The 27,805-nt window shown below is 38.4% G+C and overlaps 1 long non-coding RNA gene across 1 annotated transcript in view; it reads right to left on the reverse strand.

Annotated features, from left to right (window-relative positions):
• The window catches only part of LOC110260054 (uncharacterized), a 343,554-nt gene that overhangs the window by 29,210 nt on the left and 286,539 nt on the right, over positions 1–27,805 (reverse strand). Inside the window, exon 4 of the long non-coding RNA XR_014839814.1 lies at positions 12,585–12,652. This is a non-coding gene — a long non-coding RNA (uncharacterized LOC110260054). The remainder of the gene's footprint in view (positions 1–12,584; positions 12,653–27,805) is intronic.

Raw genomic sequence — 27,805 nt, forward strand, 5'->3', positions numbered from 1 at the left:
GCAGAGGGAAAAACCAATCTCCCAGCTTATAGTCCTATTTCAAGTCTGGTTTGAAAAAAAAAAAAATTGAGCCTATAGAAAAGCTTTTAAAGTGTTCATTTAAAATAAACCTGAAGAAATTCTTTTTTTTTTTTTTTTTTTTTTTTTTTTTTTACTTTTTTTGCTGGTTAGTATTTATAAACATACCAAGAAGGTTGGTGTTTGGACATGTAAAATCTAGAATTTGAACTACAAAGCAGTGGAAAGGTTGAAAGGTGTGTTTTACTATAATTTACTGTCAGCCACTTTCCTTCTACCACTTATCTAAGAAAACCAAGGATTTGAGAATGTCTCTTACAGCATCTCTGGCAGGAAGGCTTGAGACAGGACACACTGAAAGTCACACCAGTATTGGCATTTAATACCATTGCTAGGCTAAAATTTGAGGATTCACCCCAGTTTCTTAGCTGTTGATTCATTAACTACTTTTTTTTTTTTTTTGCTTTTTAGGGCTGCACCCATTGCATATGGAGGTTCCCAAGCTAGGGGTTGAATCGGACCCTTATACCACAGCCACAGCAACACAGGATTTGAGCCACATCTGTGACCTATACCACAGCTCATGGCAACACTGGATCCTTAACCCACTGAGAGAGGCCAGGGATCAAACCCACATCCTCATGGATACTAGTTGGGTTCATTACCACAGAGCCATGATGGGAACTCCACAACGACCTTTTTTTTTTAAAAAAAAAGTCTTTTTTTCTAAGTATAGTTGATCTACAATGTTGTACTAGTTTCTAGTGTACGGCAAAGTGATTCAGTTATACATATGTGTATATATATATATTCTTTTCCATTATGATTATAGGATATTGAATATACTTTCCTGTGCTATACAGTAAGACCTGTTGTTTATCCATTCTATATATAATAGTTTGCAAATGCTAATCCTAACCTCCCAATCCTTCCCTCCCCTACCACTCTAACCCTTTGGCAACCACAAATCTTTTCTATGTCCGTGAGTTTATGTTTCATAAATAAGTTCATTTGGAAACAATTTATGAAACAAATTTTAGATTCTACATATAAGTGATATCATGTGGTATTTGTCTTTCTCTGACTTATTTTGTATGATAATCTCTAGGTTCATCCATGTTGCTACAAATGGCATTATTTCATTCTCTTTATGGCTGAGTAGTATTCCATTGTGTTTATGTGTACATTTATACACATATTTATCCACTTATTTGTTGCTGAACATTTAGACAACCATCTCTTAATAACTGTACTTTAGAAAAAAGTACACTGAAAGTAAACATCACTGAATGTTATGTGATCTGCAGTGGTATAATGACCATGCGCAATTTATGGTTTACAGAAAATGTTCATGTACAAATCTTCATTTTTTTTATTTGAATTTTATGGAAGAGAAAACTGATGCATAGAGGTGATTCACTCAATGATATCCATCTAGCAAGTGGCTGAGCAAGGATCCACCTCCTGTGACAAATTCCACCTATCTGCACCGTAGCAGGCTTACATCTGGGGTGGGAACCCTTTATCCTAGAGGACTCGAGGGTCTTTTTTGTAGGGTCTACTATGAGAGTATTTGAATTCCTAAGATCTGTTACTTCTCTTTTCTCCCATCCCTAACATCTTCCTTTCCCTCCATCTATTTTCCTGTTTTCTTTCTGACTTTCTTTATATCCTGCTCTGACTTTCCCTCTTCCTGTAACAATCTGGTAACCTCACACAGGTAGAGCCTCTTTTTTCCTCCAGAGCATCTGTAATTCTTGAGCACCCCTCTGTTTTTCCCAAAGGAAGCTGTTTCTTGTTCTGATTGAAATGAGTTCAACTCTGGTCCCAATGCTGCTTGGCTCGGGCTCAAACACCCTTCTGAGTTCAAGCCAACTTCCTCTCCCAAAGCACCAGATCCAGATGGCATGTTGCCAATGGACCTGTGAGGAAGAGGAAATAATTCCCCACCTCAGCCTCCACCCATTTCCCCCAGTTGCCTTTTGGCACTTAGGTTCTTTTCTGGAACGTTGTCCTTGATCATCATTTGAATTTACACTTAAAAGCCTTCATGTAGTTTGCACATCCTGCTTTAGACCTCCTGCCAGCCAAAGTCTGCCCTTGCTCTGGCTCATTCCCCCGTCCGTCCAGGTCTCTGTCACTGATGCTCCAACCCATCTTAAGGTAGGAAATGCTTTCTCTCTCCTTCGGTAGTTCTCTATCTTAATCCAGAAAACTTTCATGAGGAAGAGAAAACACTCAAATTCTTTTATGGATCAGTCTTAAAGTCTGGGATATTTTAACTCATGCAATGAGTTTAATTATGTTAAGATGGAGGATTATTTTTTCATTAAAATGTTATGAAATTATGCTACCGATCCCAACTTTCAGACTAAGAAAGTAACTACTGTGTTTTCTAAGGACTCTCCATTTCATGATAAAAGCTTTGCAGAAAACGTGGGTTTCCAGATGGTAAGATTGTGATGATAATCATTTGAATTTGACCAGAATTTAACTTTGATATTTTTCATGTAGAGGATTATTTTAGCTCCTGAATAATTTAGACAAGTTTTTGGTTTGCTGTATTCAGTGAAGAAAACCAGTTGAGTTTCTTCGCCTCCCACTCTTGGCCATATATCCAGAAAAAACCTTCCTTGAAAAAGACACACACACCTGCATGTTCATTGCAGCATTATTCACAATAGCCAAGATATGGAAACAACCTAAATGCCTATTAACAGATGACTGGATTAGGAAAACATGGTATATATACACAGTGAAATACTACTCTGCCATAAAAAAGAGCAAAATAATGCCATTTGCAGCAACATGGATGGAACTAGAGACTCTCATACTGAGTGAGGTCAGAAAGAGAAAGATACCATATGGTATCACTTATATCTGGAATCTAATATATGGCACAAATGAACCTTTCCACCAAAAAGAAAATCATGGACTTGGAGAACAGACTCGTTGTTGCTAAGAGGGAGGGAGTGGGATGGATTGGGAACTTGGGGATAATAAATGCAGACTCTTGCCTTTGGAATGGATAGGCAATAAGATCCTGCTGTATAGCACTGAGAACTATGTCTAGTCACTTATGATGGAGCATGATAATGTGAGAAAAAAGAATGTGTATTTGTATGGGTAACTTACTCACCATGCTGTACAGTAGAAAATTGAAAGAACACTGTAAACCAGCTGTAATGAAAAAAAATCAAAATGAAAAAAATATATCATTAGGAAGATGACTGTACATGTTTGGCTTTTGCAAAATAAATGCACTAATGTATACTTCCAAAAAATAAATAAATAAAAATACACAGTTACAAAAAAAAATTGCTGGGTCATATGGTAATTCTACATACAGGTTTCTAAGGTATCTCCATAGTGGTTCTACCAACTTACATTCCCACCAACAGTGCAGGAGTGTTCCCTTTTCTCCACACCCTCTCCAGCATTTGTTATTTGTGGACTTATTAATGATGGCCATTCTGACTGGCATGAGGTGGTACCTCATGGTAGTTTTGATTTGCATTTCTCTAATAATCAGTGATGCTGAGCATTTTTTCATGAGGTCATTGGTCATCTGTATATTTTTGGAGAAATGTATATTCAGGTCTTTTGCCTATTTTTCCATTGGGTTGTTGGCTTCTTTGCTGTTGAGTTGTATAAGTTGCTTGTATATTCTAGAGATTAAGCCCTTGTCATTTGCATCATTTGAAACTATTTTCTCCCATTCTGTAAGTTGTCCTTTTGTTCTTGTCAGTTTGATTAGGTCCCATTGGTTTATTTTTGCTTTTATTTCTGTTGCTTTGGGAGACTGACCTGAGAAAATATTCATAAAGCTGATGTGAGCAAATGTTTTGCCTATATTCTCTTCCAGGAGTTTGATGGTGTCTTGTCGTATATTTAAGTCTTTTAGCCATTTTGAGTTTATTTTCATGCATGGTGTGAGGGGGTTCTAGTTTTCTTGATTTGCATGCAGCTGTCCAGGTTTCCCAGCAAAACTTGCTGGAAAAACTGTCTTTTTCCCATTTTATGTTCTTGCCTTCTTTGTCAAAGATTAATTGACCGTAGGTATCTGGGTTTTTTGTTTTGTTTTTTTTTCATTTAAACCAGTGGATTATGTATTACAAGATGTACTTCATAGAAAAATGCCCATCTCGTGTGGAAATTAAGGGTTATAATTTCATAATTTGAGCTTAATATCAGATCAGAGTTTGAAATTACATCTATTCCATGTTCCTGAGTCTGGCATATTTTCTATCAGCCTTTGCTGCATATCTTAGATTTAAAGAGAGCCACTCTTTTATCTGGCCTCATTTTTCTCATCTGTAACAACTGGATTTGAATTAGTTAATGGTCAATGGCTTTTTTAGGTCTAACAGTCTCTTTTGTGTTAGCTCCAAATTGCCAATCTAAAAACATTGGGTATAAAACTTGCAAGATGCAATGATTTAGTGTAAATACCTTGTATAAGTCTTTTTGTGATTACCAAATAGGACCACAATTTAAAGCTATTTCTTTTAGTAAAAAATCATTTTTTAGTCCAAAGTCAGTTTTTCATTTTTTTAAAATTAAGTTTGTTCAATACAGACTCGGATTATTAAAATATATATTAAAATACATATGTAAAATATATACACATATTTTTAATATATATTTTTGCTACACTGAATTGGTGCAGACCTCATGTGATTTTAGATTAATTAATTTTAAGGCTTAGTTGTGTTTTTAGGCTAGATCCTCAGTCATTTCAGTACATAAAGATGTTGCAGAAGCCCAAGAAACTTTAAAGCAGGATTCAAACCCATTCCCATGGAAAGTTTCTTCAGAAACCATTACTTTATTTTTACCAGATTGCTTTGTGATGCTTCAAAACCTGTGATTCCATTAGGTGGAGGGCAGCTCAGTGGGAAATTCGTGCTGTCTCTGGTTGTCTTTCTGTCACCACATGTTACCTTGAATCTGAATACCTGCATTTCATTAAAGCAATCAACCATGCTCTTATACAGTCCTTGTGGTTTAATGTTCACGGGGTTAGATGCCTGATCACTCAGCAAGAACATACAATCTTGAGTCATGGGGGTATCTCAGAACTTTTAATCCTCAAAAGTCCTTAATTTGAAAAGACAGTTCACTAATGCTTTACAAGTTCCCATGACCTTGCCATCTGCTTGCATTAAAACAAGGTAAATTGCTCACTCTGCTTCCACTTTCTCCGAGTGGGAAGGAGATGTGATTTCTGCCTCCAGAGTCCATAAGACATATGATCTTGCCCACCCTTCCACCTCTTCCTTCAGAATCCACGGCACAGCACCTTCAAGGAATGATGCAGGGGAAGTGGGGCCACGCCAACATGACATGCTACACTGAGTTAAAAGAGCTTTTCTTCTGATGCAAGTATTCAGCCTATGGCAAGTGAACTCAGACTTTCCATGTTTATACAAACATTCCTGACTGGCAGGTGTGTGGATCCGTCTTATTATTGAGATAAATATTTTTGCTGAAAATATCTGGCAGGCTCTCTATACTCAGAGCACAGTGTTCCCAGGACTCAGTCGTATCACTGTTACCTTAATTGTCTGTCTCTCCCAGGAGACTCTGATCTTTCTGAGGACAGGAGCTTTGTCAGAGTCATTTTCATGTCCTGCAGTTCCTAGTATAGTTCCTACAGCTGACTGACTGACTGACTGACTGCTCTGGTGATGATACCCAGGGAGGGTTTGTCCTTAGCTCCGTTTTATAAGAGGGAGGTCAAGTGTTTCAACCAAGGACTCTAAATAAATTGAAGTAAATTGTTATGGGATTAACCCCAGATATCCTGGTAATATATTACTTATATGATTTATACCATTACATTTATTTATATTATACAATCTATAAAAGAGAAGCAAATGTGAGAGGAAAGGAACTTGAAGCTGGGATTAACAAATTGGTAAAAGTGATAAAATGCCATCAGTACAGGAAAGATGGAAGAAAATCCCAGAGAGTAAAAACTGAAGGGTGGAACTTGGATGTGGATGTGGTACATGTAGGTGTGAATGATTCATTCTGCTTAATTGGAGTTAAAGTCTAAGCTGGGAAAGAGCAGAAATAAAAAAGAGTTGGGTCAATTTTGGTCTGATTTTGAAGGCTCTTGAATGCAAGCTGGTGGTACCTAAAATTGGTAGAGGAAAACTCTAAATTATAATCTTTTGTGACAATTTTTTACATTTGGCTTGTACTCACTGATATTTAAGATGCTCTTATAGATAGTCTATGTTTTCATCTTTTTTATTTGCCTTATGAGGTAGCAAAGTGCTAGATGGTTTTATGAGCGTGAAGCCAGAACCTCAGTGTGGTGGAACCTCAATGTGGTGTCAAGTTGCAGGGTGCCGCTCTTTACCTGCTTATAGAAAGTACTGGAATCTCTTGCAACAGGTTGTGTAGTTCTCAGTGTTTGCCTCCTAAATTTTTTAGTAACTTTTCCAAAGTCTTCATGGCAGAAAAAGAATGTACAAAGGGATACACATTCAGACAATATAATATTGTGTTCACCTTTTCATCCTAAAGCAATAGTTAAACAAGGCTTTGTTTGGTTATAACTCATCAGTGACCCATGGCTGGATTTTGTGATCTTCAACCTTTCATGTACGAGATGGGGCTTTGCCGGGCTCTCCTTCATGCATGCCTGTTGGGCAGCTCATCACTCAAGAGAGATGGAGAGTTATGGTGATGCATCAGATACAATTCCTGCACTCAAGAAACAACTTATGAAAAGAGATAACATGTTGTTTAATTTCTAATAAAAGGTAATAAGTCACTCAAATTAATAGTCTTGGGTAGAGAATTATAAACAGTGTAAGAGTTTGTTACCTTAGGTTTTCTGCTCAAACATGTATGCTGTGTGTTGTAATATATTTTTAGACAAGTATTTCTTAGATAAATATTAGATTTGTACACACAAGTGCACATAAACTTACACATGCTATACCATGAAAATATGTGCTTTAAAATATAGACAACTATGCAGAACTTTCTTTAAGGGAATGAACTCCATTCTTGCCAGAGGGCAAAATGTTTGTCTTGTCAACTTATATACACACACATGCACACAGATAATGCACATCCATCCATAGATATATTAATACTTGGGCCATAGAAATTCCCACCTTAAATAACAATAAAACACTGAAGTATTTAGAGCCTTCTATCAACTAGGAGATATTAGAACTGTAAATAAATATCTATACTTTTAGAAGAGTCAGAAGAAAAACAACTAGATACCTTTTCAGAATAGCTATTCAAATAACCACTAAAATAACTGAAATTTACATTTCCTTTGTGTGACTTGAATTTGTTTGGGAAAAGTAATATATATGCCACTCTTCCTAATTATTAGGGTTAATGCATCTTTTACTTTCCCCCCTCTTTTGAACAAGCAGATGACTGATAGCTGAGAACTAGATAAGAGAAAATGTTGGCTCAGATATTTAATAGCAGTCATTAATGGAACTCAGCCATCATTAATTCATTCAACAAGTATTTACTGAGCTCAAGTCCAGGGAAATAAAACCAGTGTTAGGGAATAAATAAAAAGTATGCGGAATTCCCGTCATGGCACAGTGGTTAACGAATCTGACTAGGAACCATGAGGTTGTGGGTTCGGTCCCTGCCCTTGCTCAGTGGGTTAACGATCCGGCATTGCCGTGAGCTGTGGTGTGGGTTGCAGATGCGGCTCGGATCCCGCGTTGCTGTGGCTCTGGTGTAGGCTGGTGGCTACAGCTCCGATTAGACCCCTAGCCTGGGAACCTCCATATGCCGTGGGAGCAGCCCAAGAAATGGCAAAAAGACAAACAACAACAACAACAAAAAAAAAAGTATGCAATGCCAACTGCATATTTCATGTGTACCCACAACAATTTTCCTGCCCTACATACTCTGCTAGACCATTCCCTCTCCCTACCTCAAGAGGTAGAATGCATACCCTCCTACACTGAATGTAGGCCTCTGGAATTGAATTAACTAATAGAATACAGCAGCTCTGCCTTCTGAAACTATGGTCATAAGAGCAATACAGCTTATAGTTCTTTTAGGGCCGTTGCATTGGGACTGGTGACTTGCCATTTAAGAAGGCTGAGGATGCCATCATGTGAGGAAGCACAAACTAACTCATGTGGAGAAAACACAGAACTACTGAGTGTACATGGTAAGAAGAGATGGCCAGTTAGCTCTTAGCTGCTTTAGCCCTCCGCTGTTCCAGCTCCAGCCACTGTCTGCCTATGACTCATGAGAAACATTAAGCTGACACTGCCCAATCAAGCAATTCCCTAATTCCTGACTCCCAGAGATCATGAGGGATAAATGATTGTTATTTCAAGCAATTTGGGGAACTGTTACACAGTAATAGCTACTCAGAACAGAGCATATAGGATACTGCCCTTAGTAGGTTGTGGGAAATGTTGCTCTTAATAATTTATATAAATCACGTTAAGTTAATGAGAGAGAGTTGTAAATGCTAGAAGAGAAAAACTAAGTGTAGGAACCCAGAGAAAGGTGAGAAAAGGTCTTCCAGAAACTAACATCAAAAACCTTGAAGAGGAGCTGATGGGTGAATTTAAGGATGAAATTTGGCCTTGGAGAGGTGAGAACATTCCAGATAAAAGGAACAAGTGACACAAATGTGTGACTAGTTCCATACATAAGCTTGCACATTTCTCAATTTCTCAATTCAAATCATATGGGACATTTGCTATGACATCTTTTGTCATTTTGTCTTCATGGCAATCAACCCTATGTTTCTGCATCCAATTTGGAGTTCATACGTGTTTTATTTGATATGTATTATTGTGAGAGTTGCTGGGATTTGTGGCACACCCTATAGTCATAAAAATCACAGTGTCATAGCATTTACCAAGATCCTGTCCCTCTGGCAGGCTTTAGGGAAGAATGAGATGTTGCCCTGGTCCTACGCTCACAGTGGCAGTGCAGAGCACTGGGCATTATAAGAAAGGTGAGTTACGAGGTGGCTAAGAGTTCCCGTCGTGGAGCAGTGGTTAATGAATCCGACTAGGAACCATGAGGTTGCGGGTTCGATCCCTGGCCTTGCTCAGTGGATTAAGGATCCGGCGTTGCCATGAGCTGTGGTGTGGGTTGCAGATGCAGTTCAGATCCCGTGTTGCTGTGGCCCTGGCATAGGCCCGTGGCTACAGCTCCGATTAGACCCCTAACCTGGGAACCTCAATATGCCACGGGAGTGGCTCAAGAAAAGGCAAAAAGACCAAAAATAAATAAATAAGAGAGAGATGACTGGAGGTAGGAAGGAGGGTGTTAGCAACCACGCCTGAGGGGGTCTGGGAAAGGCTTGTGGAGGAGGCAACACTTTACCTGAATCATTAAGGACTCGGCTGTGCCAGGCAGAAAGGGAAAGACTTCTGGGCACCGGAGAAAGAAAGAAAAATGGCCCCGAGCATACAACATGGTGTGTTTTGGGAACTGCAAACAGTACCCAGAGAGCACTATTTACGTGGGGAAGATGAGAGTGGAGAAGAGGCAGAAGCCAGTTTGCTTGGGAGTTTGGACTCCATCCCAAAGGTGACAGGGAGCATCTTTGAAAGGTCATGAGTTATTGAGTCTACATGTTCAAACTGTAATTATTTCTCACACAGCCATTTTCTCTAAGTATGGTTTCTGGGGCTCGAATGCACTCTTGGATGAAAAGCCATTTCACTTTTGCCTACTTTAAAATTCTGTCATCCATCTCCCCAGTGGATAGTATTCACCCTAATGATTGGACCTAATGTAGCCTGAAAGAAATGTCACCTTACAGGAATCAGAGGCAATCTATTCCAAAGTGTTTTCCACTGACTGTTCTTTCTGGAAATGCGGTTTCCCATGCCATGAAAGTTGCATGAGGCCATAAAGACATTAATTGTAGTAATTTATGGACTGTGGTTCTGTCAGACCCCATTCCATAGCCCAGAGATGGATTAATTCCAATTTGAGGGCCCCAACCCCCACCCAAAACCCACATTATTATCCTATTCCCACTGTCAGGAAATCTAGTGGTAAATAAGTCAAGATAAATACGATCCCAGCAGGGAATCGCAAGTGCCTATATTTCATGACCTGTGACATCCCTTGCGATGTGCGACGCCATGCTGAGGGGACCATGGGCTCCTTAACAAGCCCTCACATATAGGCACTGCTGCTTTGCCACAGCTTATCTGATCTGCCCGAAGCCTTGCCATTCATCATCCTTGGCAATGAAGGACAATTCTTCCAGAAAACCCATTCCCATATTTCTTCTCTTCTGTAAGGTTGATGGTGCGCTAAATGCTCCATGGTTTTTTTTTTTTTTTTTTACCCATTCAGGTCTTTGAGAGTGCCAGGAAGACCTTTTAAATTCGGCCACCATTGCTGAGTGCAGATGTTTGGGTTTTAGTTGCAGCCAATTAGAAAAGAGATCCATCCTGATGAGTTTGTAATTCTCTGAGCTGTTGCATGGTGACGAGTGCAGATAAGCCTCTAGTCTCAAGGCGTTTATCATGCAGCTCTGTGTTGTTGGGAAAAGAGCCACATTAAACATTACAAGATTGAGTGGGCAAAATGCTTTCACACACACGTCCTTTGAAATTACGGGGAATAGCCTGTCCTGAGGGCTGATGATTTGGTTTTCCCAAATTTCAGTGCCAGACGTTGCCCCCATGCACTTCTTCTGGGTGACAGCGTTGATATATTTGTTTCTAAAGTACATAATTTATACTCTTACGCCATTTAACTTTTATAACAATCCTGTGGGGAAGTACTGGCAACCTGGTTTTACCAATGAGGAGATTCAAGTTTCAAGAAGTTTGGCGACTTGCCCCAGGTTACGGGGCTAGCTCCTGGAACTGCTCAGCTTGCAGTTCTGGGCTGACTTGAAAGGTCTCTCTCTTACTGCTCTAAGTAAGTTACCTTAGATACCTGTGTAAAATAATTTCTGGATGTTTCCTTCTGCTTGAGATTTTAAGAATATGACCAAAGGATTGCTTGGCACTTGTGAAGTTTTATCATATGATTCAGTTATTTCAGTGAACATAATATGGAGGCAGAGCTTAGCTGTGATCATCTATCCTTTGAGATTTGGATAAAATTGATGTTTACACTAAACTCTCACGTCCCATGTTTACTTCCTCCTTACCCATCCAGGAATAGAACACAATTCATGCTCTGAGCTCTCTTAGAGATGGTTGAATGTGTAAAATAGACTTCATTAAAAATTGGGGGGCCAGTGTTTGAGTTTTCATTTGTAGCAGTGCAAACAACATAAAATTAAATATTATGCATACTATAAAGCTAAATATATAAAATTGCAAGAACAACCGAGTAGCTACAGTGCATTATTCACAGTACAGATGTAGAGTAAAAATCAAAGTTGTCCTTCATTTCATATATTTTATCTGTAATTTATGTCAGATGCTAGTCTTTCTGACACCTCCCCACTTGAAAATCCTCTCTCTTGCTGTCTTTCTCAGGGCATTCACTTTCTCACCACCCAGCCATGCTCAGGCGCATCACTCTTCAGAAGTCTTTTCGCAGCTCAGAACCTCTCATTTTTTTTATAAAGATAATTTAGTTTTCTATTTTCTCTAAATAGCTTATGAACATACTCTCCAAAGCAAAAGGCCATTTACCTCTTTACTGATTTTTTAATAACCTGGCAAACCTGTAAGTACTTAAGTTTTATCTTTTCTTCTTGCCCTCTAAGTCTTCATCATTGCAGGCATGAAATTAACCATTTGCTTTCCTTGCTAATCCCCCAAATATTCAAAGGGACAAGCTTCTACAATCAGATCTGGTTTCATACATCTTCTTTAAAATGTTCTCTTCCTGTTTTCACATTCTATACAGATACACCAACTCTATCATCAAATAACATTGTTACCAGTTTTCAAGAAGCTCCTCACTAAGGAGTAGAGGGAAACTCCTAAGAAGATTCTTTTTCACTTTATGCTGGGCGTCGTCCAGTTCTACAGACCCTATTGTATGCGTTCCATACTGTCCCTTCTCCACACTGGCCTGTGTTTATTTATGTACACTTTTTTGGATCATTTGAAGAAAATCTTTAGTCTTTTTAAGTTCATTAAGGATATCTGCATTACAGAATTGGGTGAACACTAGAATCTAGATAGAGCTGGATGGCTGAGTGCCAACTTGTTTCATGGTAACATACTAGCTGTGCAACACTGGACAAGCCTGTGACCTTTCAAAGCCTCCCTCTCCCTATGGCAAAACAGGGAAGCAAGTCATAATTAAGGATCACGGAGATTAAAACTGAAATCATTCTGGAGTTCTCTTTTGGTGCAGTGAAATCCAGTGTTGTCACTGAAACAGCTTAGGTCATTGCTGTGGTGCAGGTTCAATCCCTGGCCTAGGAACTTCCACATGCTGAAGGTGTGTGTGTGGGGGGGAATCATTCTAGGAGGAGTATTTAACATGGTGCCTGGCATACAGAAAGTTCTCGACAAATGCCAGTTGCTAATCTCATTATTCTATTCTTCCCAAAAAGAATTGCGAATACTTGTCTTTAATTATTGATCGCTTTAGGAATAGAGTCTTACCTTTGCAAAGATTCCCATTCCTTCTTTGAATGCTCTGTGCTCCAACCTGCTGCTTATGTGTTCTGTGCCTAGAGAGAGATTTATTTTCTCTTAGACAGAGATGAACTCTATGCAGAAAATGGATGCCTTTACCCTTCTCATACAAAAATATTTAAATCAAAACATTCTCTTCCAAACTTTAGTTGCCTACTTTAACTTTAGGTGTATCTCTGGTGAATCATTTCTGCCTGGCATTGTGTCTGCTGTATTAATAAATATTATCCCGTTTTATAGAGGATGGACTGAAGCTCAGAGCAGTTGAGTCACATGTGTGAGGTAGCCAGGTAATTAGTGAATCCCTCCCCAGACCTTGATTCATAGAAGAGGGCAAAACATGTTTGTTCCTTGAATAAGTCATTCAGCGAATACTTATTGTGCAACGAAACAGTGATTAAATAAATGCATGCTCAGAGAAATTCTAAAATGGTAGCTCTGTGCCATTATTAGGCTGAAGGGTAACGCCTGTCCTTTTGCTTTCGGTAAAAACCTTTATCCATCTGCGAAGCACTGTCAAGCCATTAGCAAGGAAACATGAAAAGGTACTCTGGTCAATCCTTGTGTGCCTTCCCCACCCCTCCTTATAACAGAAAAGTCCAAGGATGTTTTCCTCCCTGTACAGACAAAAACCACCACGAACTGTGTGCAATTCAGTGACAGGATGAGAACATTACCTAGAGTTTCCATCCTGGACCTGACGTAAGACCCAAAGCAACCCTTACTGACTTCAGTTGGAAATACAATCTTCCTCCAGAAAGGCTGAGGACTGCGGCAAAGGCTGAGACAGGCTCTAAATCATTCCTCTTCAGAGGAGGTTCGGCACTTCGGAGCAATTCAATTCAAGGCTCAGGAAGAAAGGGGACCTCTGAGGTCACCTCAGTGTGCCTCACCACAGGACCAAAGCAGAAGTTGCCACTTATCCAGTAAACAGGGCAGCCTGTCTCAGGAGGAGGCAGCTGGATTCCAGAGCTGAGATCCTAAAATTCCCGGATGATTCTCAGTTTGGCCTCTTCTTCCCATCACTGCTACTCAATCTTAGCTTAAGCCTTCCTATTTCTTCTCTAGACTCTGGCATCAGGCTAGCAGCTCTCTGTCTGGCCTATGGTCCCCATTCCACTCAATTACAATTGCCCAACATTCTTTTTAACTATAAATCTGGTCATGTTAATTCTCTGCTCAGGATTGCTTAACCCTTTGCATGGCCTTCACACACTAAAGGTTTTGGTCTCTGTATACTGATCCCATTTCATTTTCTTCCTCATATTTTATGTTCAACTAGTACTGACAGCTCTGTGCCTTTGCACGTGTGGGGTTTGTTTTTGTTTGTTTAGGACCTTGCCCTCTTCCCAAATGCATGCCTCTCCCCCTCCACTGGGCTAAGAGGCCGGTTTTCCCTGGTGAACTTTTTTTTTTTTTTTTTTTAAGCTTTCTATTATTTTTTTTTTCCCACTGTACAGCAAGGGGATCAAGTTATGCTCCCCTCTCCAAAGGGGTGTTTTCTCTTTCAGTGAAATCATCACTGGAGGCTAAACACCAGTTCTGATATGGCTTAAATAGTTTTAAATTCAAATTAAAATCATTTCAAGCTTTAGTCTTTAATAGATGCCTGATGACAACATATCAGAGACAGTTTATATAATGGTTTAACACATGCTTTTTAATTGAGGCATAGTTGACTTACAATATTACGTTAGTTTCAGGTATACAACATAGTGATTCAATATTTTTATAGATTATAAACTGAAGTTATTATAAAATATCCACTATATTCCCTGTGCTGAATACCACATCCCTGTGACTTACGTTTTTTATAGCTGGAAGTTTGTACTTCTTCATCCCCGTGACCTATCTTGCTTCTCTTCCTGCCCCTCTCCCTCCTGGTAAACACTAATTTGTCCTCTGTAAATTTGTTTTCGTTTTACTCATTTGTTTTTTTTTTTTAGATTCCACATCTAAGTGAAAACAAATAACATTTGTCTTTGACTTTTTCACCAAGCATAATAGCCTCCAGGTCTATACTGGTCACAAATGGCAAGCTTTTATTCTTTTACATAGTTGAATAATATTCTTGTGTGTGTGTCTTTGTCTACCTATCTCACATCTTTTTTATCCATCCATTTACTGATGGGCACTTAGGTTGCCTCCATATCTTGGCTATTGTAAATAATGCAGTAAACATTGGGGTGAACTTACTTTTCAAATTAATGTTTAAATTTTCTTCAAATATATACCCAGGAATAGAATTGCTGGATCACATAATAGTTCAATTTTTAATTTTTTGAGGAATATCCATATTGTATTCTGTAGTGGCTGCACCAATTTATATTCTTATCAACAATGTACTAGCATTCCCTTTTCTCCACATCCTCTCCAGCACTTGTTATTTACCTTTTTAACTGCTGTCATTCTGATGTGTGTGAGGTGGTATCTCACTGTGATTTTGATTTGCAATTCCCTGATGATTAGCGATGTTGAGCACCTTTTCATGTGCCTGTTGGCCATCTGTATGTCCTTTCAGAAAAATTACTATTTACTATTTATACCCTCTGCCATTTTTAATTAGGTTTTTATATATTTTGAATATTAAGCCCTTAACATACACATCATTTGCAAATATCTTCTCCCACTCAGTAGGATGTCTTTTTGTTACGATTTCCTTTGCAGTGAAAAAGCTTTTCAGTTTTATTAGGTCCCACTTGTTTATTTGTGCTTTTGTTGCCCCTGCCTGAGGAGGCAGATCCAAACCAAAGAAATATTTATAAGGTTTATGTCAAAGAGTATGTTGCCTGAGTTTTCCCTAGGAGTTTTATGGTTTCAGGTCTTATGCTTAACTTTTTAATCCATTTGAGTTTTTGTATATAGTATGAGAAAATGGTCTGGTTTCATTTCTTTATATGTAGCTGCCCAGTTTTTCCAACATCACTTATTGAAGAGCCTGCCTTTTCCCTATTGTATATTCTTGCCTCTTTTGTCATGGATTATTAATTTACTATATGTGTGGGTTTATTCCTAGACTATTCTGTTCCATTGACCTACGGGTCTTTATTTTTTTTGCTGCAAGTCCTATGCTGTTTGATTACTGCAGCTTTGTAGTATAGTTTAAAATCAGGAGTGTGATACCTCCAACTTTGCTTTTCTTTCTCAAGACTACTTTGGCTTACTTGGGGTCTTTTGTGGTTCCATACAAGTTTTAGGGTTACTTATTCTGTCAAAAATGCCATGGGTATGCCTTATGACAGGCAGTGCATGTATTTTGTAGACTGCTTTGGGTAGGATGAACATTAAAGCACTATCAATTCTTCCAGTCCCCAAACGATGGTATATATTTGCTTTTGTTTGTGTCTTCAATTTCTTTCATTAATGTCTTGTAATTCTCAAAGTTTAGGACTTTCACTTCCTTATTTAAATTTATGCATAGGTATTTTATTTTTGATGTGATGGGACTGTTTTCTTGACTTTGCTAATAGTTCATTATTAGTGCATAGAAATGCACAAACTTTATATTAATTGTAATTTACTGTTATCTATTCCAAAAATTTATTGCATTTATTCTAATAGTTTTTTGATGGAGTCTTTAGGTGGAGTCTCTATATATGATATCATATCATCTTCAAATAGTGATAGTTTTACGTCGTCTTCCATTTTGGATGCCTTTTATTCTTTTTTCTTGTCTGTTGTAGCTAGAACTTCCAATAAATATTAGCTATGGATTTGTCATAAATGGCCTTTATTATGTTGAGGTATTTTCCCTCTAAACTTTGAGAATTTTTACCATGAAAGGATGTTGAATTTTGTCAGATGCTTTTCTGCATCTATGGAGATAGTAATTTTTATCCTGTTTTGTTAATTTTGTGTAGCATCTTGATTGATTTGTAGATTTTAACCATTCTTCCAGCCTTGAGATCTCAGTTGGTCACAATGCATTATTTTTTAATGTATTGTTGAATTCAGTTTGCTAATATTTTGTTGAGGATTTTTGCATCTGTTACTGTCAGGGACATTTGCCTGTAATTTTCACTTTTTGTGGTGTCTTTGGTTTTGGTATCAGGGTAATGCTCGCCTTGTAGAACAAGTTTTGAAGTGTTCCTTTTTTTTTTTTTTTTTTGAATGGTTTGAGAACAGGTAGTAACTCTTTGTTAAGTGGTAGAATTCCCCTGTCAAGCTGTCTGATCCTGGACTCTTTCTTGTGGGAATTTTTGACTACTGATTCAATTTTATTACTAGTAATTGGCCTGTTCAGATTCTCCACTTCTTCCTGATTCAGTCTTGAATGATTATATGCTTTTAGTTATTTATACATTCTATCTAGGTTGTCCAAGTTGTTGACATATAACTGTTCATAGTATTGCCTTACCATTGTTTATATTTCTGTTGTATTTACTGTAATGTTTCCTCTTCCATTTATTTGAGCCCTTTTTCCTGATGAGTCTGGCTGATATTTATCAATTTTTTATTTTCAACAAATCAGCTCTTAGTTTCATTGATCTTTTCTAATATTTTTGTCTTTAATATTTTCAGCATCTATATTATTTCTGCTCTGATCTTTATTCCTTCCTTACTTCTGCTAATCTTTGTTCTTTTTCTAATTCTTTTAGGTGGAAAGATAGGCTTTTTGAGATTTTGTTTCTTGAGGTAGGTCCATATTATTATAAATGTCCCTCTTATAACTGCTTTTGATGTGTCTCAGATTCTGGAAAGTTGTTTCTATTTTCATTAATCTCAAGGTATTTTTATTCTGGGTATAAAGTATTTTATTTAGTTATTACATGCATACATAGTATATTTTTCACTGTTATTTCCCCAATACATTTTTTCTACAGTACAGCATGGTGAACCAGTCACACACACGTACACATTCTTTTTTCTCACATTATCATGCTCCATCATAAGTGACTAGACATAATTCCCAGTGCTACATAGCAGGGTTTCATTGCTAATCCATTCCAAAGGCAATAGTTTGCAGCTATTAACCCCAAGTTCCCAATCCACTCCACTCCCTCCCCCACAAGTCTATTCTCCAGACTTCAGGCAGTATTACAAAGCCAAAGTCATCAAGGTATTTTTTGATATCCTCTTTGATTTCTTCGTTGATTCATTGGCTTTTAGTAGCATGTTGTTTAGTCGCCATGTGTTTTTTTTTTTTTTCCAGTTTTTGTCCTATAACTTTCCTAGCTTGATACCATTGTGTTCAGAAAAGTTGCTTGATACGATTTCAATTTATTGAGATTTTTTTTTGTGTGTGTGGCTTAGCATATGGATCATGGAGAAAGTTCAACATGCACTTGAATGTGTGTATTCTGTTGCTTTTGGATGGATGTTCTGTAGATATCTATTAATTCCATCTGGTCTAATATGTCATTAAAGGCCACTGTTCCTTACTGATTTTCTGTCTGGCTAATCTATCCATTGATGTGAGTAGGGTATTAAAGTTCGCTGCTACTACTGTCAATCTCTCCCTTTATGTCTGATAATATTTGCCTTATATATTTAGTTGCTCCTGTATTAGATCATTTATGTGTGTGACTGTTATATCCTATTCTTGGATTGACTTAGCATTATATAACGCCTTTTTTTGGTCTTTTGTTGTAAACTTTATTTTAAAGTCTACTTTGTCTGATATGAATATTGCTACTCCAACTTTATATTCATTTACATGGAAATCTTTTCCCATCTCTTCAACCTTCAGTTTGTGTGTTTTTAGCTGTGAAGTGACTCTCCTGTAGACAGAATTTGTATGGGTGTCAAGTTTTTTTTTTTTTTTTTTTAACCATTCAGCCCTTTGTCTTCCTACTGGAACATTTAGTCCATTTACTTTTAAATTGATTATTGATAGGTATGTACTTATTGCTATTTTGATACCTATTTTGGGTCATTACTTTTCCTTTTTAGTTTCTTACTCTGTGGTTTCATCATTTTCTTTAGTGTTAGGTTTTGGTTTCTTTATGTTTTGTGGTTACCATGAAATTAATACATATCAGTCTATATCCATATCTATCTACTAATAAGTATTTAATTTAAACACTTTCTAAAAGCTCTGCATTTTTACTCTCCCTCGTGTTTTATATTTTGGATGTTATATTTTACATCTTTAAGAGTATCCCTTAACTGTGTATTATAGTTATAAGTAACTTTACAATTTTTGTCTTTTAACCTTTATGCTAGTTTTTTAAATTATTGATCCACTGCCTATGCAACATATTTGCCTGTACCAGGGATATTCTTTCCCTTCATATATTTTCTTTATTCTTTTTATGGGATTGTCTTTGCTTAAAGACGACCTTTTAATATTTTCTTTTTAAAATTACTTTATTACATGTATAGCTGTACAACAATCATCACAACCAAATTTTATAGCATTTCAAACCCTCAGTGCATCCCCCCCAACCTGTCTCATTTGGAAACCGTAAGTTTTTCAAAGTCTGTGAGTCAGTATCTGTTCTGCAAAGAGGTTCATTGTGTCCTTTTAGATTCCACATGTAAGTGATAGCATTTGATGTTGGTGTCTCATTGTCTGAGTTCTCTGAGCATAACAATTTCTAGGTCCATCCATGTTGCTGCAAATGCCATTATATTTCTCTCCTTTTAATGGCTAAGTAATATTCCACTGTGTATATGGACCACATCTTCTTTATCCACTCCTGTCTATAGACATTTAGGTTGTTTCCATGTCTTGGCTATTGCGTATAGTGCTTCAATGAACATTGGAGTATATGTATATCTTTTCGAGTCCTGGTTTTCTCTGGATAGATGCCCAGGAGTGGGATTGCTGGATCAAATGGTAGTTCTATTTTTAGTTTTCTAAGGAATCTCCATACAGCTTTCCACAGTGGTTGCACCAATTTACAATCCCACCAACAGTGTACTAGGGTTCCTTTTTCTCCACACCCTCTCCAGCAGTTAGTTTGTAGACTTTTTGATGATGTCCATTCTGGCTGGTGTAAGGTGGTACCTCATCGTGGTTTTAATTTGCATTTCTCTAATAATGAGTGATGTTGAACATCTTTTCATGTGTTTCCTGGCCATCTGTATGTCTTCTTTGGAGAATCGTCTGTTTAGATCTTCTGCTCATTTTTTGATGGGGTTGTTTGTTTTTTTGGTATGGAGCAGTAGGTGTTTATAAATTTTGGAGATTAATCCCTTGTCAGGTGATTCATTTGCAAAATTTTCTCCCATTCTGTGGGTTGGGGAAGACCTTTTAATATTTTCTATAAGACTGGTTTAATGGGGATGAACTCTTATTTTTTGCTTATCTCAGAAACTCTCTTTTAATTCTGAATGAAAACCTTGCTGAGTAGAATATCTTTGATATTTTTCCCTTTCAGCACTTTAAATATATCATGTCACTTCCCTGTGGCCTGCAAAGTTTCTGCTGAAAAATAAGTTGGTAGACTTATGGGGGTTCCTTTGTATGTGGCCCTTTGTTTTCATACCTTTAGTTTTTCTAAGTTTTGGCATTTTAATTAGATAGGTCTTACTGGTAGGTCTCTTGTGTTCTTGACTCTCCATGATTTCTGGACCTGGATATCTATTTTCTTATTCAAGTTAGGGAACTTTCTTGGCCATTATTTCATCAAAAGTGTTTTCTGCCCCTTTCTATCTTCTCTTTCTGGGAACCCTATAATGCAAATGTTAGTATGCCTGATATTGTACCAGTGGTTCTTTGCACTATTCTTATTTTTTTTCTTTTTGCCCTTCTGATTACATGATTTCTACCATTCTATGCTCCAAGTTGTTTATGCATTCTTATGTATCACTAAATTGGGTACTGATCCCTTATACACTTTTTGTTATTGTAGTCTTCACCTTTGATTGGTTTTTGTACATTTTCTAATTCTTTGTTGAAGTTCTCCAGTGTTCTTCTATTCTTTTCCTAAGTTCAGTGAGCATTCGTATGACTATTGTTTTAAACTCTTTGTCAGGTAAATTATATATGTCGGTTTCAGTAGCTCTTTTTGAGGGTTTTATCTTCTTTTTGGTTTGAATGCATTCCATGTGTTCTCATTCTATTTGACTTTTTTTTTTTTCCTATGAAATTAGGCAAAACAGTTACCTATCCTGGTCTTGAAGGAATGTCCTTATGCATGTAGTCTGCATGTTCTCAGTAGCTTTAGTGGGAGAGCTGAATATAAATTGAGCACAGGGTGAAGATTTTTCTGGGGTGTGCCAGGGCCACTGTCTTGAAGAGAATGGGGTGGGGTTTATAAGTGGAGCCCAGGTCAAGCTTGGACTTCTCCTAGGGTGTGCTGGTGACTTCTACATTGGTAGGGGTGGGACCAGAGCTGGAGGGGCCAGAAGGTGCAGTGAGGAAGGCTTGGCAGGCCAGCCAGATGACCAGGCACTTTTCAGTCTGCTACCTCTGCACTGGCAGTGGGAGAGAGTAGGTCTATGTGTGTGTGCCCTTTAAAAGCAGAATATCAATTTCCTAAAGGCCTCCAGTAAGCCTCACTGATTTTCAAAAACCAGCCAAGGGAACTCAGCAAGGGACCGCCAGCACTGGGACACCAATCCCTTGCTTTTTAGAGAGTATTTCTGAGCTTTTAGAAATACTGGGTTGCCTGATGCTAGTGTAGGTCCCAGTGAGGTTATATCACTTCTCCTATCAGTCTTAGTGTGTTTTATAACCTTGGTTGTAGAAGAGCTGTTTTTCTAGCCTTAAGGTTCTCTGAGAAAGAGTTGTTCTCTGATAGCTGTAGTTTTGGGGTATGTGTGCAAAGAGGTGGGCTCAGGGTCTTCCTGCTCTGCCATCTTTATCTCTCTCTACTTTCATGTTCAAGTCAGGCAAACTGGGTTCGAATTTCAATTCTGCCAATTACCAGTAGGTGCCCTTGAACAATTTTCCTGTTAATCAATTTTTCTTTCTTAACATACAGATTATTATTGTCATATCATGCATAAGTAACAAGTTACTTAAAACAGGAAAATATGTTGATGAATAAATATTACAAGTAATATATCAAATTTAAAAATACTTTGACTTTCTCAAACTCCAATTTCTGTTCTTTCATAGAATTTCCTTTTTTTCCCTTCTTTTTCTTTTTTCCTAGAATCTCAGAATTTACATGTGTGCAATGAATACCCATGCTAGGGTTATAGAAACAGGGAGGTGGAGATAAGCAGGTCATTTTAGCCCACCTAAAGGTGTTGTCCTAAGGTTGAAATGAATTAGCAAAGGTAAAGTGACTTATGCATAATTGGCCCTTAAGAAATGTTAGGTTGCCTTCTCCCTGTTTGTGAAAGTATGGGGAAACTTCCTTTTTTTGGAGCTTGTTTCTTTTCTTGGAAAAAGATTTAAAGTTAAGCTGAGTTAGGCAGAATAATGGCTACCCCCCAAATTTCCATATTATAATATTTGGAGCTGTGAATATTTTAGCTTAGAAGGCAAAGACAAAGTAAGGTAAAAGATAACAATTAATTAGGAGTTCCCATCGTGGCTCAGTGGTTAACAAATCTGACTAGGAACCATGAGGTTGCAGGTTCGGTCCCTGGCCTTGCTCATGGGGTTAAGGATCCGGCGTTGCCGTGAGCTGTGGTGTAGGGGACAGACACGGCTCGGATCCTGCATTGCTGTGGCTCTGGCATAGGCCAGCAGCTGCAGCTCTGATTCAACCCCTAGCCTGGGAACCTCCATATGCTGAGGGAGCAGCTCAAGAAAAGTCAAAAAGACTGTTAATTAGATGACCTTAAAATAGACTAGTTATTCTGGATTATCCAGATTGGGCTTGATGTAATCATCAGGGTCCTTAAAAGTGAGAAAGGGAGTGAAGGGGGTCAGAGAAGGGAATGTGACCACAGAATTAGGGTCAAAGAGAAACAATGTTGCTGGTTTTAAAGGTGGAGGAAGGGAGCCACCTTTAAATGTTTTTCTCTGACAAATACATCAAAGCTGTATATATCTACATGTGGAATGATTGTCACAGATATCTACTGAATGCTGTCCGAAGATCTCAGATTTCCAAAAGGGCAAGAAAACCTCCACTTAACTAGGAAGGACAAAAGAAAAAGGAAAAAAAAAGCATAAAGGAATTGGGATAGGATGGGACCAGTGCCCCTGGGAGGGAGCTGTGAAAGAGGAATGGTTACCACACACAGGGAAGTCCCCTCACTGGCAGAGAGACCAGCCAGAATATAGAGGGAGCTATGGAACCTTAGAAGTACAGCAACTGGTTTGTGGAGGGCAAACCGGAGAAAGAGCTGCAAAGTCATTTGGTGCCAGCCACCCCAGCCAGATACAATCAGTGAGGTGGACTGGGGCTGGACACTGAGGCTTGGGCTTTGGAGAGCAAATCAGGGGAGAGGACTGGGGTTGGCTGTGAGAAGACAACTTAAAGGAGCTAAGGTGGAGTGCATTGTAACCCAGGGAGACCAGGAAGAAGCCTGGACCTGCCAATGAGGCATGGCACTGTTGCTGGAGGGCATGAGAAGGGAAGGCAAGACCAAAGGAGGTGATGCTTTCTCCATACATGGGCTTGCAAGCCACAGGGTGCCACTTGCCTGAGCTTCTGGGCCAGACTGTAGCTACCACAGTCATCCTGAACTTCAGAGGCAAGAGCAGACCACTCCCTCCACTGAGGGTCTCAAGAGCAGGCAACAATCACTGCTCCTTCCCTCTCAGGAAGGTGTGAGGCCCACGGCTGCTGCCACCCCCAGAGGGCCTGCAACTGATCAGTTACTAACCCTTTTCCACCCCCTTCCAGGGAGCATGAACAGCTTGCTGTTCCCAAAGGGCATGTGACCTGCCTCTGACTCCCTGAGAGTTCACATAGGTCACTGCCCCTACTCCTCTTGAGGGGGTGGCAGTGGTCTGCAACCAGGCACTGACCACGGCCCATTGCCACTGCTGAGGTGCCCATAACTGGACACTGACCATTGCCTCTAAATCCCTAGGAACTTCCACAGCCTGCTGCTGCCACTGAGGTGTCCACAACCATGTGCCAACCTCTTCCCTTGGAAATGCGCATGGCCCACAGCCACCATTGAAGGGCTGGCAACCAGATGTCAACTGCTGGCTGCTTCCACACTCCAGCAGGGGTTATGGAAGCCACTGCCACCTCCTGCATGGACTATATCCTTAATCACAGTCTGCATCTGGGTATGAATAACAACTGCTACCACTACCAAGAACTTTAGGACCAGGCACCAGCTACCACATCTGCACACCTACTTCTATGGGGATAACAGCCAGTACACACTGAGGAAGGAGACAATAGGCACCTATACTAAAAACAGCCCTGTAATGAGGAGGAAGAGCTGAAATCTCTCCTCCCAACTGTGTGAATCAGATTTACTCCTCTGCTGCCAGCCTTATAAATTCAGTACTGATGGAACATCTGAAGGGACAGTAAGTGCTCCTGTACCTGAGATAGGTCTGGATTTAGCTGTAGGCTTTGTGGGCACATACACAAGAGGGTCAAACCAAACTAGAGTCTTAGCTACTTCAATAAACCCCACAACAGATCCAGGGACATGAATACTAAAATCTTGAGTCCTGACCTCAGTGGATGTACAATTGTGACCTAGTGAAAACAATCCCCAAAAAACAGAGGGGATGATTACAGACATACCTACGGTTACGGTGGGGCAAGAGCAACATCAACAGTGTACTGCAGGCCCACACAAGGAGGAAAACATGACACAACAGAGCACACTTACAGGTGAACAGCTCCAGCAGAGGAATACTCGATGGCTTTTTTCACAGTGGGAATGATGCAAATGCACCTACCTTGTGCTACAGATCAGAACCACAGCTCAGAAACAGATTTGGGGGCTCTTACTCCAACTAGAGAGCAGCTCCTGCTTCTTACAGGGCAGTGACAACCACAGAGCAAACAGGAGGCTCTGCTCTATATCCAGCACAAGCTCTGGTAGGCACAACATCAAGCATACCTCCTATCAAGAGGATAAGGGCCGACATATGCTGAGAAAAGAGATGACAGGCTGCCTAAAGTCATAATGAGCTGATAGGCACCTCTGAACACATCCTTTAACATGGCCCTGACCACCAGAGGGATAAGACCCAGCTCCATTCATCAGTGGGAAGGCACAAGTTTCTCCAACTAAGAAGCTTGCACACGCCCCTAGGTCAACCCTACCCACCAGAGGGCAAACACCAGAAATAAGAACAGTTAAAACCCTGCAGCCTGCAGAAAGGAAACCACAAGGACAGAAAGTTAGATAAAATGTAACAGCAGAGACATATGTTTCAGACAAAAGAACAAGACAAAAACTCACAAAAACAAATAAATGAAGAGGAAATAGGTAATCTGCCCAAAAAAGAATTCAAAGTAATACTAGTAAAGATGATCCAAGATCTTGGGAAGACTAGATACACAGACCGAGATGCTATAAGAAATATTTAACAAATTTGGAAAATTGAAAGAGCACACAAAGATGAATAATATATCTGAAAGGAAAAATACACTGGAAGAAATCAAAAGCAGAATAACTGAGGCAGAAGAATTATTGAGGTGGAAGAAAGTAGTCAAAATCACTGCCACAGAAAAGAATGAAGAGGACAGTTTAAAAAAACCTCTGTGACAACCTCAAACATAACAATATTCAGATCATATGGGTCCCAGCAGGAGAGGAGTGAGGAAGGGGCTGAGAAAATATTTGAAGACATCAAGTAGAGGAAGCATAGAAAATATCATACATGACAAGGAGAAACATGTCAAGATAAATAGTAATCAAACTGACAAAAGCTAAATACAAAGAAAAAAATATTAAAAGCCACAAGGGAAAAACAACAAATAACATACAAGGGAACCCCCATAAGGTTATGAGCTGATTTCTCAGAGAAACTCTACAAGATAGAAGGTAGTAGCAAAATATTTTCAAAGTGATGATAGGGGAAAATCTTCAACCAAGAATACTCTACCCAGCAAGACTCTCATTCAGATTTGATGGATGTATCAAAAGCTTTACAGACAAGAGAAAGCTAAAATAATTAACCATCATCAAACCAGCTGTACAAAAAATGCTAAAGGAAATTTTCTAGGCTGAAAGAAAGAAAGAAAAGACCACAACTAGAAACAAGAAAATTATAAAAGGGAAAACTCACCAGTAAGGGTAAACATAAAAATAGGAAATCATCCAGAGACAAATACAATATCAAAGCCAGCAATCAGGAGCAGAGGAAAGAGAGAATGCAGAATATGGGAAAAAGCATTTGATATTAAAAGACCGGCAACATAAAACAATTTTGTGTATACATAGAGGATGCTATATCAAACCTCGTGGAAACAACAAAACAAAAAAACTGCAATCTACACACTTAAAAAAAGAAAAAGCAATTCAAATACAATACTAAAAGTAGTCATCAAGTCACAAGAGAAAAGAACAAAACAGGGAGGAAGTAAAAAGTCCAACAATAACAAACCCGAAACAATTAAGAAAATGACAAGAAGTATATACATATTGCTAATTATCTTAAATGTAAATGGACTAAATGCTCCAACCAAAAGACATAGACTTGCTAAATAGATACAAAAACAAGACCCATACATATTCTGTATCCAAGAGATACAGAATTCTTTAGACTTCGGGACATATACAGACTGAAAGTGATGGGATTGAACAAGATATTCCAATGAAAGTGATGGGACTGAACAAGATATTCCAGTGTAAATGGAAATCAAAAGAAAGCTGGAGTAGCAATTCTTATATAAGACAAAATAGACTTAAATATAAATTGAGTGTTACAAGAGACAAGGATACTACTTAATGATCAAGGGATCAATCCAAGAAGAGCTATAAAAATCAATATCTATAGGTATATGTATATACATCCAATATAGGAACACCTCAATATATAAGGCAACCACCAGTGGCCGTAAAAGGAGAACGTGACAGCAACACAATGAAACATAGGCCTTAAATGACATAATAGACCAGAAAGACTTAAGTGATACGCATAGAACATTTCATATAAAAGCAGTGTAAAACACTTTCTTCTCGAGTGCTCACAGAACATTCTCTAAGATAGATCACATTATGGGCCACAAATAAAGCCCCAGTAAATTTAAGAAAATTGAAATCATATAAAGTATTTTGTCTGACCACAACACTAAAAATCTTTAGTGATTTGAGACTAGAAATCAATCACAAGAAAAAAAATTCAAACAATAGAAACATATGGAGGCTAAACGATATGCTACTAAACAACCAATTGAACACTGAAGAAATCAAAGAGGAAATAACAAAATACCCAGAGACAAATGACCACAAAGATACAACAGTCCAAAACCTATGGAATACAGCAAAGCAGTTCTCAGAGCAAAGTTTAGAGCAATACAATTTCACCTCAGGAAACAAGAAAAATCCCAAATAAACATTTTAACCTTACAACTAAAGCAACTTGGGAAAGAAGAACAAACAAAACACAAAGTTAGCAGAAGAGAAGAAATCATAAAAATTAAATAAAGACAGAGACACAGGAAACAATAGAAAAGATTAAACTAAAAGCTCGTTCTTTGAAAAGATCAACAAAATTGATAAAACTTCAGCCAGACTCATCAAAAAAAAAAAAAAAAAAAAAGGAGGGCTCAAATCAATACAATTTGAAATGAAAAAGGAAAAATTACACAGGACACCTCAGCAGTACAAAGCATCTTAAGAGATCACTACAAACAACTATATGCCAATAAAATTGACAACCTAGAAGAAATGGATAAATTCTGAGAAAGGTACAACCTTCCAAGACTAAACCAGGAAGAGACAAAAAATATGAACAGGTCAATCACAAGTACTGAAGTTGAAAATATTATTAAAAACTTTCCAAAAAAAAAAAAAAAAAAGGCTAGGACATGATGGCTTCACAGGCAGATTTTATCAAACATTTAGAGATGAGTTAACACCACCTATTCTTCTGAAAGTTCCAAAAACTTGCAGAGAAAGGAATACTCCCAGACACACTTCTATGAGGCTGCCAACACCCTAATATTGAAACCAAAGTTACCACAAAATAAGAAAATTACAGACCAATGTTACTGATGAACGTAGATGCAAAAATGCTCCACAAAATATTAGCCAACTAAATCCAACAATACATTGTAAAGATCATACACCATGATTAAGTGGAATGTATCCCAGGGATACAAGGATTCTGCAATATACACAAAATCAATGTGATACACCAAATTAACAAACTGAAAAAAAAACCATATGGTCATTTCAATAGATGCAGAAAA

Source organism: Sus scrofa, chromosome 3 (genome assembly GCF_054392235.1).
Source record: "Sus scrofa isolate SSC_HxYL_T2T_F1_AM1 chromosome 3, Sscrofa_HxYL_maternal_Yorkshire_Landrace_v2.0, whole genome shotgun sequence".
NCBI classification, from domain to species: Eukaryota; Metazoa; Chordata; class Mammalia; order Artiodactyla; family Suidae; genus Sus; species Sus scrofa.